The sequence below is a fragment of the Amblyomma americanum genome, chromosome 5, assembly GCF_052857255.1.
Source record: "Amblyomma americanum isolate KBUSLIRL-KWMA chromosome 5, ASM5285725v1, whole genome shotgun sequence".
Lineage (NCBI taxonomy): Eukaryota > Metazoa > Arthropoda > Arachnida > Ixodida > Ixodidae > Amblyomma > Amblyomma americanum.
The window spans coordinates 43,848,064-43,865,014 of NC_135501.1; positions in this window are offsets into that span (position 1 = coordinate 43,848,064).

The window sequence follows — 16,951 nt, forward strand, 5'->3', positions numbered from 1 at the left end:
CCGTTGGCGCGAACTGGCGTGCTCTCGGCCACCTCGGCCTTGCCCAGCGGAACCGAACGTCTTTTGTTTGAACGGCTGGTCGCCGCGCGATACTTTTCCGTTATGAATTTTGCTGACCAGACGAGTTTTAGTTGATAGCCTTCGCCTTCGTCTGCAGACACCTCAGCTTCCTTACTTCCCTGCGTCTGGTCATCTTTGTTTTGGAGGGCGGAACAAGCCACGAATTCAAGTGTGCGTCCACAGGTAATACAATGCAGTTTCCCTTCGAGGCCAGTACAACCCACGAATTCAAGTGTGCGTCCACAGGTAATACAATGCAGTTGCCCTTCGAGGCCAGTTTTCACCATGACGGCACTCACACTCAACATTCCACAACAGAGTGGCTACTCTTGCAAGCATGCTACCTGCTTAATTGCTGCACGAGGAAGGACTGTAGTATACCACATAGTCTACACACGAGAAACTTCAACTCATGATAGCACTCAGCAACATAGCTACTATGGGCCAGAAACATAGAGGCTAACAAGAAGGGTTCAACTTAAATTCAGGACAACGCAGTGAACTATGGAAATGAAGTGATAAATGTTACATTAAGAGACAGGAAGAAAGTAGAGTGGGTCAGGGAGCAAATACAGGGTAACAGCATACTTGTTGAAAACAAGAAGAAATGGTCTTGGGCAGGGCATGTAATGTGAAGGCAAGATAACCGCTGGTCCTTAAGGGTAAAAGATAGGATTCCAAGGGAAGGGAAGCACAGCAAGGAGTGGCAAAAAGTTAGGTACGCTGATGAGGTTCGGAAGTCTGCGGGGAAACGGTGGCCACAGCTGGCACAGGACAGGGTTAATTGGAGAGGTGTGGGAGAAGCCCTTGTCTTGAAGTGGACATAGTCAGGCTGATGACGTTGATGGCCATATCATTAGAAGAGTTAACTGCTGGGCTAGTTGGTGATCATACATACTAAAAAGATTTTTGCGCCAAAACAACACACACACAAAAGACGACGACACCATAGGCCAAATCATAATTGGCATGTTCCCTGAATTTGGCCTATTTCTGAGCAAAATTCTATTTTCTTTTCAGCTTCGTTTCTTGGGTGCAGCAAAAGTGCAGAAGAGGCAATTTTTTGCTGGTGACGGGTACGACCTATCGTCAGGCAAAGGAATTGAGGAGCCAGCCAAGACCCTCATCAGAGGCCTGGCAAAGGTGTACATAACAGGTATTCTTGCACCTTCGCCAGCCAGGCAGTCCTTTTAGCAGTGCCATCACGGTGTTGCCAAGGGCTCTTTAACATGCAGTGGCATCACACAGCACACAGGCATTTTTGCATTCGGCGTACCTGCCGGCATTTGGGGCCAAAATCAATCCAGAGCTCCCCACTCGGTATCGCATGTATCCCATGTGAACCTTTGGGACGTTGCAGCCCATGTTACAGGGATTATTCACATTGACTGATATTGTGCTGTCCTCCTTCAGAATTTCTACCAATGGCAAGTTAGAAATCTTGGGTGGGAAGAAAAATTGTGAAGGACATGCAGTGTGTGGACCTTTACTCCTCTGTGAGCTGCGTCCCTGCAAATACAGACATAGCCATGTACCTCTGCTGCACTTCTCTAGTCACCAAATCACCTCAGCACAGTGAATGTGCCTCGCGCTATGAAATAAGCTTGCTGCTTAGCCATTTCCCAGTGTATGGTGCACATGCATTTTGTCCAGGCCAGTCTTGATTGACTGAGACTGTTTGCATCAGGTGCCATGGAGAGGTTTGCCTAGCATCTTGGTGCCTAGTGAAACATTGCACAACGACAGACTGGTCCCGGAAAACATGTTCTACTGTGTTGGCCATGTGGGTGCTCTGAACATACAAAGACATTCTGAAGTAGAGGCCTGCTGCTTGCATAGTGAACGCTGATGTACTCAGTCATTTACTGGTGACGTCGTCTCCAACTCTGGAGTCTGTCCTGCAGAAGGGTTCATGCTAGAGGATTCCTACCCAAGGGTGTTGCCTGCCTGTGCTCTGGTTGAGAGAACTTTAAACATGCAAACCCTAGTGAAGGTTTTGGATGATTTGTGCCTATGCAGTGACTCATTTTATTCAGCTTTGAAACAGCATACAAGGGCAAGGTAGCTGCGTTCATGAGAACTACATATTACTGTGTGCTAGAGTCAAAATTGCTCCGTTTGTACAGCATGCCATCCTGCAGTTGAGTCACAAAAGACAATGTAGTGTCATTAAAATTAATCTTACAGCCAAAGGCATATTGAGTGCTCTTCTGTCGATGAACATACCACAGTCACAGTCTATCACTGGCTAATATGTCAGGACCATCGCAGGCCGACGTTCCCTTAGCCATTTCCGTAGTAGCTGCACTTGTGCCTTCTTGTAGAATTTGCAGCACTTCTTGCAGGTTGATATCACATTGTCATAGTGAATGGTTTTGCAAAAAGGTTTAAATATTTTCAACCACACATTTGCTCATCAGAAGCCATAATTTTGAGTCTATTTCATGTTCTCTAGTAGTGGCTTGCCTGAATTCATTGCCTCTCACTGTGGTGCAGCATTTACTGCTGGTTTGAAGATATTTCTGCACAACAACGGACCACTGCACGTCTTCCTGCATAATGGTTTTGCTGCAGATTTGGTCCAAACACCTCAGTCCACACTCAGGAAAGTCACTGATAAAAATCAGCTAGCTCAGTCAGATACCGGTGAAATATGCGGCAAGTCTTTGACGCAACAGGGTCTTTATGTGCACAGCTGCTGGTGGACTGAAAATTGAAGGTAGCATTCATTGTGCTGCACCCGGATCTCGTTTCGTTTGTCCTGCAGAAACAAGTGATGACATGTGACATGTCTGGTTCCTCCTTCATGGCCACATGAGGCAGTTTTTGTTTGAAACCTCCACACAGGACCTTCCAGGTACATCATCATCATGAGCCTGACTATACCCACTGCATGACTAAGGCCTCTCTCTATTTTCCCCTATTAACCTAGTCCTGCACTAGTCGCGGTCACGTTATCCCTGCAAACTTTCTAATCTCATCTGCCCACCTTACTCTCTGTCACCTCCTGCTACGCTTAAATTCTCAGAATCCATTCCGTTACCCTTAATGACCATCGGTGATCTTGCTTTTTTAGTATTATATTCCCAGCCCATGCCCATTTCTTCTTCATTTCGACTAGGATGACATTAACTCGCATTGTTCCGTGACCCACTTTCTTCTTATCTCTCAATGTCACACTTATCACTTTCCTTTGGATAGCTCTCTGCATCACCCTCAATTTAAGTTGAACCCCTTTCATCGGCCTCCAAGTTTCTTCCCCATACGTTAGTACCGCTGGAATACAACTATTGTATATTTTTCTCTTGAGGGATACTGGCAAACTGCCCTTCATGATCTGAGAATGCTTGCCAAATGCACTCCATCCCATTCTTATTACTCTAGTTACTTCAGTTTCGTAGTCCAGATTTGTGGTTACTACCTGCTCCGGGCACATAATTGACAGTAATTGGTGCACAGAATATTTTAGGTGTCAAGCTGCCGGATAGTCAGTACTGTTACCTTGGTACCCAGCTTTGTTGGGGAACTAGGGGTCTGTGTCTTTAAAACCTGGGCCACGTTCGGATGGGGAGACGAGATAGGAGAATTTCTAGAGCTCAAAATGAATCAAGTTCAAAAGCATTGCGACGTGCACATTCTGCTGTAGTGACTCGCATGTCACTGCCTGGATGAAGCTGGAGCTGCTCTTATAGGAGGCTGGTTGTGCAGCTGTTGATTGCACTTTGTTGAAAGGAGAGGTGGATCACTTCACTCATTCTGACGTGCTAATGTGACATATTATGATATGATGTGTACTGAGTGAATTTGTGTGCTAATTGAATTTTCTCTTTGACAGTTCCTAGTGTTGTGCGTGCGTTGTAAATTTGGATAAGGCTTAAAGAGTACAAGTGCTGTGGTATGCAGCTGTTACCATTTGTACAAAACATTTCAGCTTTGCACATTTGTTTCCCTATCCTCCGCTCGTGTCTTTTTTTGTGGTGCAGAGATAGGAACAGAAAATTAGCTCGGTACAAGTGGTGCTTACGAAATGGCAATATGGGTAGTGTTGGTTTAATGGTCCTACCTGTTGTGGCTGCATGCTCGTGTCTGTTCACCGAAAGAAGCGACTGTAATTGATTACTGCATATATTGGTTCTGTCTCTGTTCTGCTTCCGTTCCATGCAGAGTGTCATCACAAGATAGTGCTGAGGAAGGTTGTTATCACATGCAACCATTCTTTGTCCAGTGGACAGCCTTGTCACATTCCTAGCTCTGCCTGTGCGTTCTTAAAGGGAAACTGCATTGGAATGTCTACATACTTAACTGCTTTGCATTAGCAGCAGATCCGTACACAAAGAGGTAGTATGCACCCCCAAGTGGCATGATGGAGAGGGCACAAATTTTGTCCCCCTATATGGAGAGAGCTGAGCATGCTTATGGTTAGCATTTAGAGTAACCGCATGACTCACAGAGGTGTTTCTTGATGCCTTACCTCCTTGCATCTCTGGATTACAAAATTCTGCTTACAATGTAAACCGTCTAGTAAGCTTCTATGCTGTTAACTTTGGTGTGCCTCTTGTGCCATCCTCTATTCTGGTTGTGCTGACTTCTGGGAAATGCCATTGGTTACTGGGGGACAAGGGACTGGAGCATGGAATCATCTGCTAATCACTGTCACACTTTCATACACGTGTATTTTTGCAGGCTTCTTTCAGCTCTGCAGTGAATCACCTTTTAAGTGGCTGGTATTGCATCGCAATTTCGTTTGCAATTATACTTATACCGATATCATGACTAATTATGCCATGGAAATGACTGCTCTTGTTTTTACCTGTCCACATTCTGACATGCTCTCATTGCAGTCATTTTCAAATCACATGGTGCCTGTCAGTGCAACTGCAGCAGAACGGCCCTGGGCACTGCCCGTGCTTTCTGGAGGTACCGTATTGACACATAAATAGAGCGACTGTAATTATAATGAGAGTGTGGAGTTTGAGACCTAAAGAAAATGAAAAAAAAATTCTAATTATAACGCAATTCCAGCCTGCTCATGCCAACTACAACCGAGAGCTTGGAAAAATGGAAACGGCACGCAGAAATATGAAAGCGACGTATTGTCTTCACATGAATATTACGTAAACATTATTTCAGAGGCAACACTCCAGAAGAGCTTACAATGTCGTCGAGCGCAGCAATGTCTCCTATGAGTTAAATGCAGTCCCCCACACAGTAGCAGCCGCCATCAGCACCGTGCCACCATTGCAGCATGTTTTATGCCGCCCAGTCCTGTGTTCTTTCACCCTGCTTTCTTTTCGCTACTCCACCGATCTATTTCAGTGCCCTCTCTTTCTTGGCGGCCTGCGCAGCTTTATTTCTACCTTCAAATGTTCACCCTATGCGCTCAGCATGGCCCCAAGGTCGTCGCAAAGCTCGCTTTTTCTAGGAGCTTGGCAGTCTTGCGGTGAAGCTTGCTGTAGCTAGCTTCAGGAGCACCGAGGAAAAGAAAATCACGTTATATTTGTCCTTGCTTTCGAATATAACGCGATAGGCATTCTGAAACCACTGAAGTGAGGAACAAACTCGTGCTGTATTTGTGCAATTGCGGTAGTTTTTGCGAGACTGCTCTCTGAATCTGTTTTGCCAAGATAGTTCTAAACAGGTCCGGAGGCGATTGTGGCACTAACTGTCAATGTTTAAATTCCATCTGTTGTCGCTCCACGGCATAAACATCAATTGTGTGTTACATGCTATATGTAGTCTGAAATATTCATAAGTGAACATTTCTTTGGACTGCAGAACTGTATCGGTGTTGTGTGAATGAGGTATTGATGGCCTGGCATCATAGAAAACAGATCTACCGAGCTCTGTTAGGTGATTCCTTATGTAGCTAGGACAGCATAACCGGGAAGTGGAAAAGAGAAAGAGGGCATGCCCTATGCAGAGTGGAAAAGATGCAGCTCACATTGCAGATTGTCGTATCACAGAACATGTAAGAATGAGTCAGCACTTTTATTGTGTACTTGACGTATTCACAGTAGGTGCCGTAAGGAAGTCAGAAATTTATTACAGGAAAACTCCTTCTCTTTAACTGCAATTTCGCACTTCTCAGCTCTGAATTTTGATTTTATCAGGCTAGCTTCAGAGCTTTCAATGCACATTAGGGCATTGATTTCGTTGCTCTATTAACACTTCCTGCACCAAATGTGGCATCCGCATACACATGAATGCCAGAAAGGCTGGGCCAGTCTTCTGTTCCCAGTAGGTATGCTTGAGGGTACGGTAGGCATCTCAAAAGAGACATTTATTTGAATATTGGGTAATGCAGTACCGCCTGTGAATTCGGGTAAGGACGTGGTCATATGTGCTCGTTGGTAGCTGCCACCACATGATGGCCTCCTCTCATGAGAGGCACTTATGCAGTGGTAGTAACCTCTGGGTAGCAAGGTGGTAATGTTGCACTATGTCTGACTACTAGGCGAGGGCCCAGCCTGAAGACGGGCATGGCGTTCCATCTTCTGTCCAGCTGCCTGTTTGCCCCAGGGCTCAGAAAATGCTTGCTCGAGTCCAGCATGGGCACTCTGGTTGCTCACATCTACATCACTTCGACAGGGAGTATATGACGTGGCTGAGTGGTGAGTAGCTGGTGGGCTATGGGGAAATATGTCTGCCGTGGCAGGAACGGCAGGCTGATCAGGGAGCAGTTATCTTGTCTTCGCTGTGACGAAGACAAGATCCAGGATGGCGCACTCTCTAGTGGTGCAATCAACAACCTCAGTTAAATCAAATCAGACGGCCAAGTCAGTCAGTGTATTACAGAGAGCCTTGTCGCGCCAGTTGCTATCGAGGAATTCCAGTCGACTTGAGGTCTGTTCAGATCCCCACAGACAATCAGTTTACTGTCATGAAGTTTGTGCTTTACGGTATAATCAGTGAGAGCCAAAATGGAGTCGCCACCGTCATCTGGAAGTCGGTATACAGCATCAATTCCTACAAATAAATTCCATATCCTAATCCTGCGCCAGGCAGACTCTGTTTCAGAGAGATCAGGCAGCATCACGTATTCGGTATAATTTTTATAAAAAGTGCTACACCACCACCCCGACCAGAGAGGCTATCTTTCCTAATAACTGAGTAATCTGGTGGCAAGAATTCTTTATCGGAAATTGATCTATTCAACCAAGTTTCAGTGACACATATTACTGATGGCTCGTGGCATTCTACAAGGCAGTTGAAGTTAACATAGTCATTTACTAAACTGCAGGTATTCACGATCAAAAGTGTTAGGTTGTGTTTCAGGGGAGGCAAGGATCGTTTTGTGCAATTGTGTTGGCGGGCGCTTTAACAAAGAACTTGTTGACATCTTCCCACGATTACCGAACATTGTCTATGAATAGGTGGTCAAACTGTAGATGAGATTTGGTGGCGTTCTTCCTATGGAATTATTCTTTAGCAATTTACGCACAGAATGCACGTGCACCGAAAAATCCTCAGTTATGTATTCCTTGGATCCCTTTAATTTGCTAACGTTGCGCATATAGCAGACTTAGTTTGAAAGTCTAGCTCCTAAAAATCACAGGCCTTACTTTTCCATCTCTTTTAACGCCTAATCATTGCCGACGCTGGATGCTATTGCATGCCACACCTACCATTGTGGTTAGCTGATTTCAGTAGCGTGCCAGGGGTCTCATCTCGAAGTTCCGCCAAGCCGTGTATGTTTAAGTTGTTCTTGCGGGACCGGTTGTCAAGATTATCGTTGTTTTGGTCAATGCTATGCATAAGGCCCTTTATGCCTGTGAGAGTTTCTTCCAATTCTTCAACACTCAAGGCAGTGTCATTTGTAGCAGCAGAAGCCGCTTCTAGTTTTGTGAAACGATAGTCAAACAGGGCAATCTTAGCAGTGAGGGCAGCGACTTCTTGGCTAATGTTGGCTTGACTTGCCAGTAATTCACCCAACATATTTTCTGATCTCGACTCAACATCATGTTCAAGGGTGGTCCAGGGTTAGCCTCAGCATCACCAGAAAGAAGGAGCAAACTTTTTGCAATCCCTGATAACAAACAACTGCTAGTTTCAGCAAGCACAACAAACACAGTGGGGTCTGCCAACAGCACTAGAAATCTATAATCGCTTCTATAGCACCTAGTTATGAAATTCACCCACCTGTAAAGCGAAGCAAAAAAACCTCAAGAAGCTGTCCGTGCTGCCGCGAGATCCTGAAGCAGTTCATGGAGGGCGATGGCCTTTGAATGGTGTGTGAGCATCAAACCGCACGTGAAAGCTAAGAAATTGTCCATAAAAAAGCTGCATGCAGGTCCTTGCTTGAGGCAGGATAAATTTTCCGCATATTTTATGCACTGCTCGGCAAGGCAAGTAATGCGCGGCGATTACAGTTTTGTGCACAAAATTGGCATGGAAGCATTGGGCATTGTGAAAAAGCATTACACTTAGCGTCAAATGTCCAATGCGGTTTATTGGATGTTCGTTATATGCCACTGCACAAAAATTTTACATTGTAACAACGAGATGTCAGTTATATGGGAGCTTCCAAAGGGAATAGCAAACTCCTTCATTATAACCATTACCTCATCGCAAACCATTTTGTTATAGTCAGGTTTGACTACACCTGTCTTTTTTGCAGTCAAGGTATCTCCAGTGTGTCACTGTGCATTTGGAAGGGCCCTTATTTTCAACATGGATCTTGTACTTCATGTTGCAAATCTCTGCTCCAGTCAAGTAGTGTCCAATCCATCACTACAGGGGGAATGTGCGTTTTCAACAAGAAATTTTTACTTTATGTTGCATATGTCTTTTCCACTCAGAGCATGTCCAGTCCTTCTCCACAGGTGGATATGCATCTGCAATGATACTCTTAACAGAGACTCACACACTCAGCTTTGCTTCTATGGCCTCCATCTGAGTGGCTGACAAGCGCTGATGCTTCATACTCTTGTGGTCACAGTGCTTAGCCTGGTACTCCATAGTTATCTTGCTCACTTTCTTGTGTGACGACCATAGTTGCAAAACAATGCGTGGTCCTTAAACACTTGTTCTCAAACTACATTTATATTGGAACCAGTCTTTATGCTGGAATACCATTTCCTTTCCTTTCGTAGTTGCTCTCTGGCTGCAGTCTGTCAGGTTGGCATTGACAGTGCACACATTCAAGCTGTCCTAGGCCGCCGCAGTGGCAGTGGTTATGACGCTCGGCTGCTGACCCGAAAGACTCTGATTCAATCCCGGTCGCGGCGGTCGAATATCGATGGAGGCGAAATTCTAGAGGCCCGTCTACTGTGTGATATCAGTGCATGTTAAAGAACCCCAGGTGGTTGAAATTTCTGGAGCCCTTCACTGCGGCGTCTCTCATAGCCTGAGTCGCTTTGGGACGTGAAACCCCCTAAACCGCATTCAAGCTGCTCAAGTACACTTCGCCCTGAGAAATATTGTTACATGCAAAATGTTTTCATGCGCATAAAATGTATTGCATTGGGTTACGTATCTACTGTATCTTAGTGTTCAGTTTCGCTTTGTTATACTGAGATGACTTGGGAGTCAATGTACTACTCATAGGCGGCAAGTTTGCAATCTGCCGAAAGGAGGGGGGTGGGCTCCAATTAGCACCCTCTCTCTTTTTAATTGTTTCCCCTCTCTCTCTCTGTCTCCCCCCCCATGCATGCTCCTTGGCAAGCGATATATATGCGGATATACAGTAAACATCAGTTTTGGCTTGAGTTGAGCGAATATGCTATACAGAATGATCCCATGGTTCTTAAAATGCTAAATAAATTAATTAACAAAAATATCTGAAAAATACTAACCTCTAGGTAGACGTCCATAATGTCCATAGTCGAAGTGAAAGGAAACACTGGGCAACACAAGCATTTCCACAACATGCTAACAATTCTATATCGCAGACTCATTACAAATTATTCATTTGTAAAAACCATTGGGCAATGCAAACATTTCCACAATAAGCTAACAATACAAATACTAAAAAGGTTTTAAACTTTTCATGTCTAAGGAACACTGGGCTCTACAAACATTGCCATAGTAAGGCAACAATCCAAAATGTAAACAAGGATTAAAAAACTGCTTGTCTATCAAAACTGTAAACCAACTGCCAAACTCTATACAAAACAAAAGACAGAAATTGGAATCAAAGAGCAAAGGTTGTAATGGGGAAGCAAAAACACGAGGAATTGAATGCTGATTTACGGGAAGGGGTAATTTGAACTGTCACAGTTTGAAGAAAGCTGGCATACTTTGATGAAGTTCACTGTCGTTTGTTTCATACAAAGGGTAGCATGAAATCAAGATTGTTTCTTCGCACAGTTGATCTCCAAAGAAAGTTGTCCGCGATGCCACTGAGATTTATTTTGCAAGTCAACTCTGTGTGCCCATGGAAAAGCGCTATGTGAATGTGATTTAATGAAATCCACAACACACTCTCAGGTTTCTGTTGCCTCTGAATTCCATCACTTCTTGGAAGCACACGCTTGTTATCTTGTTGCGTAGAAAGGTTATCCATGTCCATATAGTAAAACTAGTGTTGCGCGCTTTCTATGCGAAAAGGGAAAAGCAGAGTTAAAGAAGAGCTATTTTGAAAGGTGCGCTCATAGTTGATATTTCGGATCAAAACATGATCCTAATGCTTGGGGAGAGTTCGAAGTCTTCAAAAAGATAATGTTCAGGCACAAAAAACTGCACTTATCAAGTGGCCAGTCATTTGATTCCGCATAGAGACTTGGAACAGGAGACGTTTGGTGAGCTCCTGTTGCCAGTCAGATCCTTGATGATGAACTGGATCTATAACTTACTATTGTTGCCCTTCGTAAGTGGGAAACAAGTCTATATGAATCTGTGGCAGTTTAAGGTCATGCTGTTCTTGCAGTGTGATTAGGCAGCTGTAATTCTTTTAGAGAATTTGTTGCTGGGCTAGTTGGTTTTGGTCCATTTTGAATTATTTAGGGTGCAAGGACGTCCTGTGTTTTTCGACCTTCGTCCTGTCCTTGCACCCTAAATAATTCAGAATGTAATTCTTTAATTAATTTGTCCAGAACCGTACGAAACAAGATATGCTTCCCCCTAACCACATCATTCAACCTTCGAGGGGGACAGAGGAAAAAAAAGGAGGGGGGCTTCAGCCCTTAAGCCCCCTCGCAGTCGGCGCTTATGGTACTACTTGCAGAAGCAAAGCTGTACAACAGTTTTGCTGATCTAAGACCTGTGAAACTTGTGTATACTGCGTAGACCTTTTGCACGACTTTCAACAAAACCTTTTTCGTGACAGCGTATGCAGCTCGTTCGGTCGGAAAGCTACATGTCGGCACCGTGCGCCGTAAATAATCGGGGGTTGAGTAAAAAAAAAAATGTAACATCGCCACACAGTGCTTTGGATGGTGTCATGCAATTCAGCGTTTCGTGCAGCATAAACTTTCTAGGTATATAAGTTAGACCCTAGCTTGCGGCAGGGGTTCGAACAGATGACCTGTTACCGGGGGCCTGCGTAAAAAAAGTTTATCATGGTAATTTGTGGTTCTAGTGAGTGATCAGTGTGTGACAGGTGATGAGTTGATGAAATCATTATAACTGATTAATTAAAGAAAGGAAAAATTGGAAAAGGGGGTTCATAGGTGCGATACAGCGCGAATAAAGACGGGGACGAAGCGAGACAAGACACCACAGCGCTGTCTCGCTTCGTCCCCGTCTTTTTTCGCGCTGTATCGCATTATGGAAAATTACCAACTAGCCCGATCTGCCACTCTTGCGGGTTCATAGGTGTCAGATTGCTCTGAATGAAAAGGCACTGCTTGATGAAGATAATTAAGAAAATGTAGAATGTGTAGCTGTTCATATAAAGAATTCAAACAGTTTAAGCAATGAAAAATGCTTGCAAACCTGTCTAACCGCTCAGAATGGGAAGCCTAACCCACAATGCTATTGCGTCATACCCGTAAGGTGCAGCTTAAGTGGCCTCTCCATGCTTTTTTTTGGGGGGGGGGGGCAGTTGTGAAGTGGGCATGGGTTGAGTTTAATCCTCATTAACCTCATCTCTTTCTTGCGCTATCACCACAGCCCAGTGTTGACTATGGCAGCGCCTTTGCACTTATCTGGAAAGGGGCTGTGCAGAAGAAATTTAGTCCTCGCTGTGCGAGTAAGAACGCGCAGTTTGTCTTAATTTGTGTTGTTAATTATTATAAGGCTGCTTCTGTATCATTTTGTAAGCAAAAATACACTTCCGCATCAGTTCCTACTTCACGAGTCCGTATCCATTGCAAGTCAAAACGAGCCTGTAGCCTAGCACAAATCTGAGAAACAAACAAATATGGCGGAGTGCGTGCATGAAACGCGGAGTGTACTTCGACATGCTGCTTAACAGGCAAAGCCGTCGCTAACGTGTAGAATAGTAAGCGAGAGCGATAAATGACATTTAGCTACCGATTCGAGAGAGTTAGGGTGCCAAGAGGATCGAATGCGAGTGATTGATGGCAGCGGCGTTTTATAAGTGAGTTGTTTAGAACGCAAATAACTCTTCTTAATTAGCATGCCGGTACTCAATGTGCGGTGTTTTCATTGCTTACCTGAGGCGGGCTATGCTTTCGTACAAGTGCAGTCATAATATGGAGCACGCGTTATACACAGACCAGCTATTGCTTGTGGTGCGATCGCCTAAATACAAGCACAAGAAAAAGCTTAACTTCTCTACAGTCGCCGCGAGAAAAGTTACACTTTGAAGCGTGGACCTTACTCTTTCGGCCGCTCCTGTGCATGAGCCCTAAAAGTTTTCGGAACACTAAAAACACGAAAAACGTGCAATTCCACATCGCCCAGAGGCCCAGCCAGGTATTGATAGTACTGCCTGCAAGCTAGATGGGCACAAGCACCTTTTCCAGAAACATTGGGCTGCTTTTCAACTTGTTTTTATTGCACGGTGCACATTGCTCGAGCGCTCTGTACAGGGGTGACGCAGACTGTGCATTTTTGCAGGTGGCACAGGGAAGTAAAAATCGTATCCTTGAGTTCGTGACCGCTTACTTGTACTGCATAGCCGTCGGGCTTTATCGTATTTCTGTGTTCCGAAAACCTCTGCGCTATGCTGTTCACCAGTGAGGAGTCTGCCTTCTAAAATGGAGCAAGATGACGCATCTTTTGTCCTTGGCGTTGGTCTTCCGTGTATCTGCTCCTCGCGTGCTGCGGTCGGTTGTCGCTGTGCGCGCTATCGTTGCTTGTGTGTAAAAATTGTGACATTTGTGTGCATGACTTGTTGGATTGGTTGGGGAAAAACTATAGCTGTGCTTTTGTCTGTAGAGTGTCATTTGCACGTGGTGGTAACTATATTTCGTCGTCAGAACGGATTTGGTTGATTCTAGTGGGCTTCCAGAGTACATGAGGTGGCTGTTCAATCAGGCCGTCCGGTGCATGCTCTAGTTGTGGGGTCCGGTGTTTCCATTCCCAGTTCCAAAGCCCAGTTGACGGCCTGCAGTTGAGACGGTGGGTCCAGGATGGACGCGGCATCCTCCCACTCTTGCTCGTTTAAGAGTTGCCGACCTTTCTTCAGTTTCAAATTGTTGCATTCGAATGAAATGTGCTTTGAATCTGCTTTTGTGGCTCCGCAGAGGTTACAATAGGGGGTGTTAACCCCTGGGGAAGCCCTGGAATATGGTGGTTTGGAAATGTGTCTATTTGCAGTTTGCGCCAAGCCACCTGTTGATGTATGCTAAGGCTTTTTTCAGTCGGTGGGAGCATCCTTCTGTTGTTTCTATAATGTGTAATTTCGTGGTAGGTGGTCAGGGTGTCTCAGGCCGACTGCAGGACCGGCTCTTGCATTGCCAGGTTAGCGAAACGTCGGGCTAAGTTGCAGGCCACCTCATTCCCGGGGTACAACGTGTGGGCTCGAACCCATATGTTTCTAATGGGTTTTGTGTCAAGATATTGCTCTTTTAGGAGTTGTCTGACGGGCTGTCCAGAGGCCAATGTTGCCGCGTAGAGTGGCACGATGGGTTTGGTATGGCGACAAGAAGCGTAGCCGTGGGTATGAGGTTTGTGTTGAAAAGAAACCAACCCTTCCAGTGTACCTTTGATTCTTAGCTGTATTCTATCTGACTTGATGCTTACAGAAGTGATTTCTTCCTTTAGGGCATTCGTGATGGTAGTGTGGGTGACATTATCAGTCTTTCGTGAGGTCGAGTGCCAGTATAGCTTTAGTGTTGGCGTTAGTCAGTGTGTGTATTACATGTTCAGAAAGCTTGAGCATTATAGCTTGCATAGATAGGTTGGCTTGGAAGCCTGTCATCATGTGCGGGAAGAGATTGTGCTTGTCCATGTGGTCCTGTAAACTAGATAGCGCCACACGCTCCAAAACCTTCCGTGAGCATGAGGTTAGGAACATGGGCGTGAGGTTGGTTAGTGAGTTTCTTGCCAGGCTTGGGTATGACTAAGAGAAGTACCTTGGTGTGTTTCCGGGTGTCTGGCAGCCATCCGTCTTTCCAGCAGTTGTTGTACTCTGTGATCTCCTGAATAGAGTCCTTGTCTAGGTTTCGGAGTATTTTGTTGGTAAGCTCATCTTCTCCTGGTGCAGAGGATGTTGTAGTTTTCTGCATGGATGCTATTACCTATGGTATTGTTTTGTCTTTTATCATTTTTGGATTCGGATTGCTGCTGTAGTTGCGAAGAGTTTTTTAAATTTTGCATAGGTGTCGTTTCTGCATTTCCTTGATCATCTCTTCGTCGTTGGGTGGGCTTCCATGCACTGTTTGTGTTACTGTTATCTGGGTCTAAAATGTATCTTAGATTTGTTGTCATTATTGTTTCTCGAGCATGGCTTTTGATTTGTATCTCTAGTTTGGCTGTTCTAACCGTTAGTTCTTGTTGTGTTTGTTTCAGCCATCTCTTTTGTAAGCGGTTATGTGTCTGACACGTGTAATAACATACTATCAGTGGCTTTGTTTTCTGCTTCTATCCCTATAGTCTTTGTGGTGTACTCTGCATCCTTCAAGAGTCAGTGCACTCTTTTTGTTCAATCTTCTCGCCATCTGCATTGCCTTGCCTTCTTTCTTATCCCAGTTTACCGCTCGTGTCTTCCTTCTTGAGTGTGCTGCTAAGTAATGGTAGCTTCCTAGGTTCTCATTTATGTTTCTGCATTGTGCATGTATGATGTTTTAGCATAGGGTCAAGTCTGGGCATGTGTTGGCTTGCGCACTATTTCCTATCCTTGTTGGCACTAGCAGATCCATCACATGTGTAGCCATTGCCTCGAATGTGTTGCCAGAGACTCATTCCTCTATTTAAAATTGTTCTGTAACCCCATGCCATGCGTTTTGCGTTGATACTATCAGGGGATTTGTTTTGCTTATTTTTCTGGCTTCATTCATGGCTTTCATTAATATAGGACTCTGCTTTTTGGGGTTGCTCTATATATCTAGAATGGAGTATGGGGCCTCGCTTCTTTTTTTTGTGCAATGAGCTCAATCAGGGGGTAGGGTGCACCGTTTCATTCTGTGTCGTGCTGTATTGTCGTCATATTTCGGTGGACCAAGACAGCCGTGAGTGGTCTTCGCTCCTTAGCATTTTCACATTTTACGGTCATGAACTTTTACTTTTTAGCTTGGAAGCACCGCTGCACGAGCAATCCCAAAAAACCCGAGGGGACTATAAAGCCTCAACTTATTTCCCTCGAGGGATACTGGTAACTGCCATTTATTATCAGAGTTGCCGTGAGGTGAAAATTTGCTTGCCCCATACCCAAAATCGGATTAGGGCATTATGTACATTGACTTGGAGTTAAGTATTAGACAAATTCTATTTCTACATTTTTAGAGACGTCGGTAGCCCTTACAAGCTGCCTCGTGCTGTGGTTGACCCTTGGCCTAGGATGCCACACCTTGTTGCTGCCGTATTGGCTTGACGTACGAGAAACCTCTGTACATCTCCTTCCTCGCTGGGCAGCGGGTGTTCCCACTGTGTCACGCTTGAGTTGACTTTTTTCAGATCCAACTCTGCATGCGGCAGGTCCATATTTCATGTATGACTGTCGGTTAGCTTGCACCACGGGCATTTTTCAGTGTATTGTGCAGGGCACATCTTTTGGAGCTCATGCAGGTGTGAGCAGGTGCCTGTCTGCAGCCTTCTCTAATCTACCACCTCTTTTGGTTAGCTTTTTGTGCAGGGCTGAGTAGCACTTCCATCAGCCCCTGTAATAATCTAGGATGTCTCAGTATGTCGGAATGGCAGGTTATATGTTTGGCCCCCCTCAAAATTAACTTCGCCCAAATCGAGAATTGAGTCGAGCCACTTTCGCACGTCTTGATTGGTTTCACTGTTATATCCTAATAATTTTTTAGCTTTGTTTGTTGTAGACTTTTTTTCTTTCGAGAGGGTTTCAATGTGGAGCTGTAGGTTCTCCCGTTTTCTGCAAAGTTCCTACAGTTTCATTGCCATATCTCCACCAAGCCCTGCTCCATAATTGGTTTTAAGGAAGTATATGGGCTGTGCTGTGGGATGACATAAGGCTAATTGAGTAGCTGATGGGCAACTTCAATACCAGGGCAGGCAAGAAGTAGGCAGGAGACCAAGCAGGGGGAGCGGTTAATATGCACAGTACACACGCCTCTACCATTTAGCCTGCGTTGAAATGTGACCACTGCAGCCAGGGTCGAATTAGTGTCCAGCTGAGCTACTGTGGCTCCATGTTGCTGTAGTAGCTTGTTGGTTGCATTTGCAAGGACTTTTATTTTTCTGCTAATGTGTTGCCCTGATCTTATTTTTTATGTTTGCTTCTATTTCCTCAAATCTGCTCGTTGCAAGCACTGTGCTGCCTTTGCTATTAATGTAGTATGGTGAAGTTGTACATGTGTAAATCTAGTCCATGGAAATAAATGGAAAGTCATCCCCAAAGTCGTGGATTTATGCCTAATGC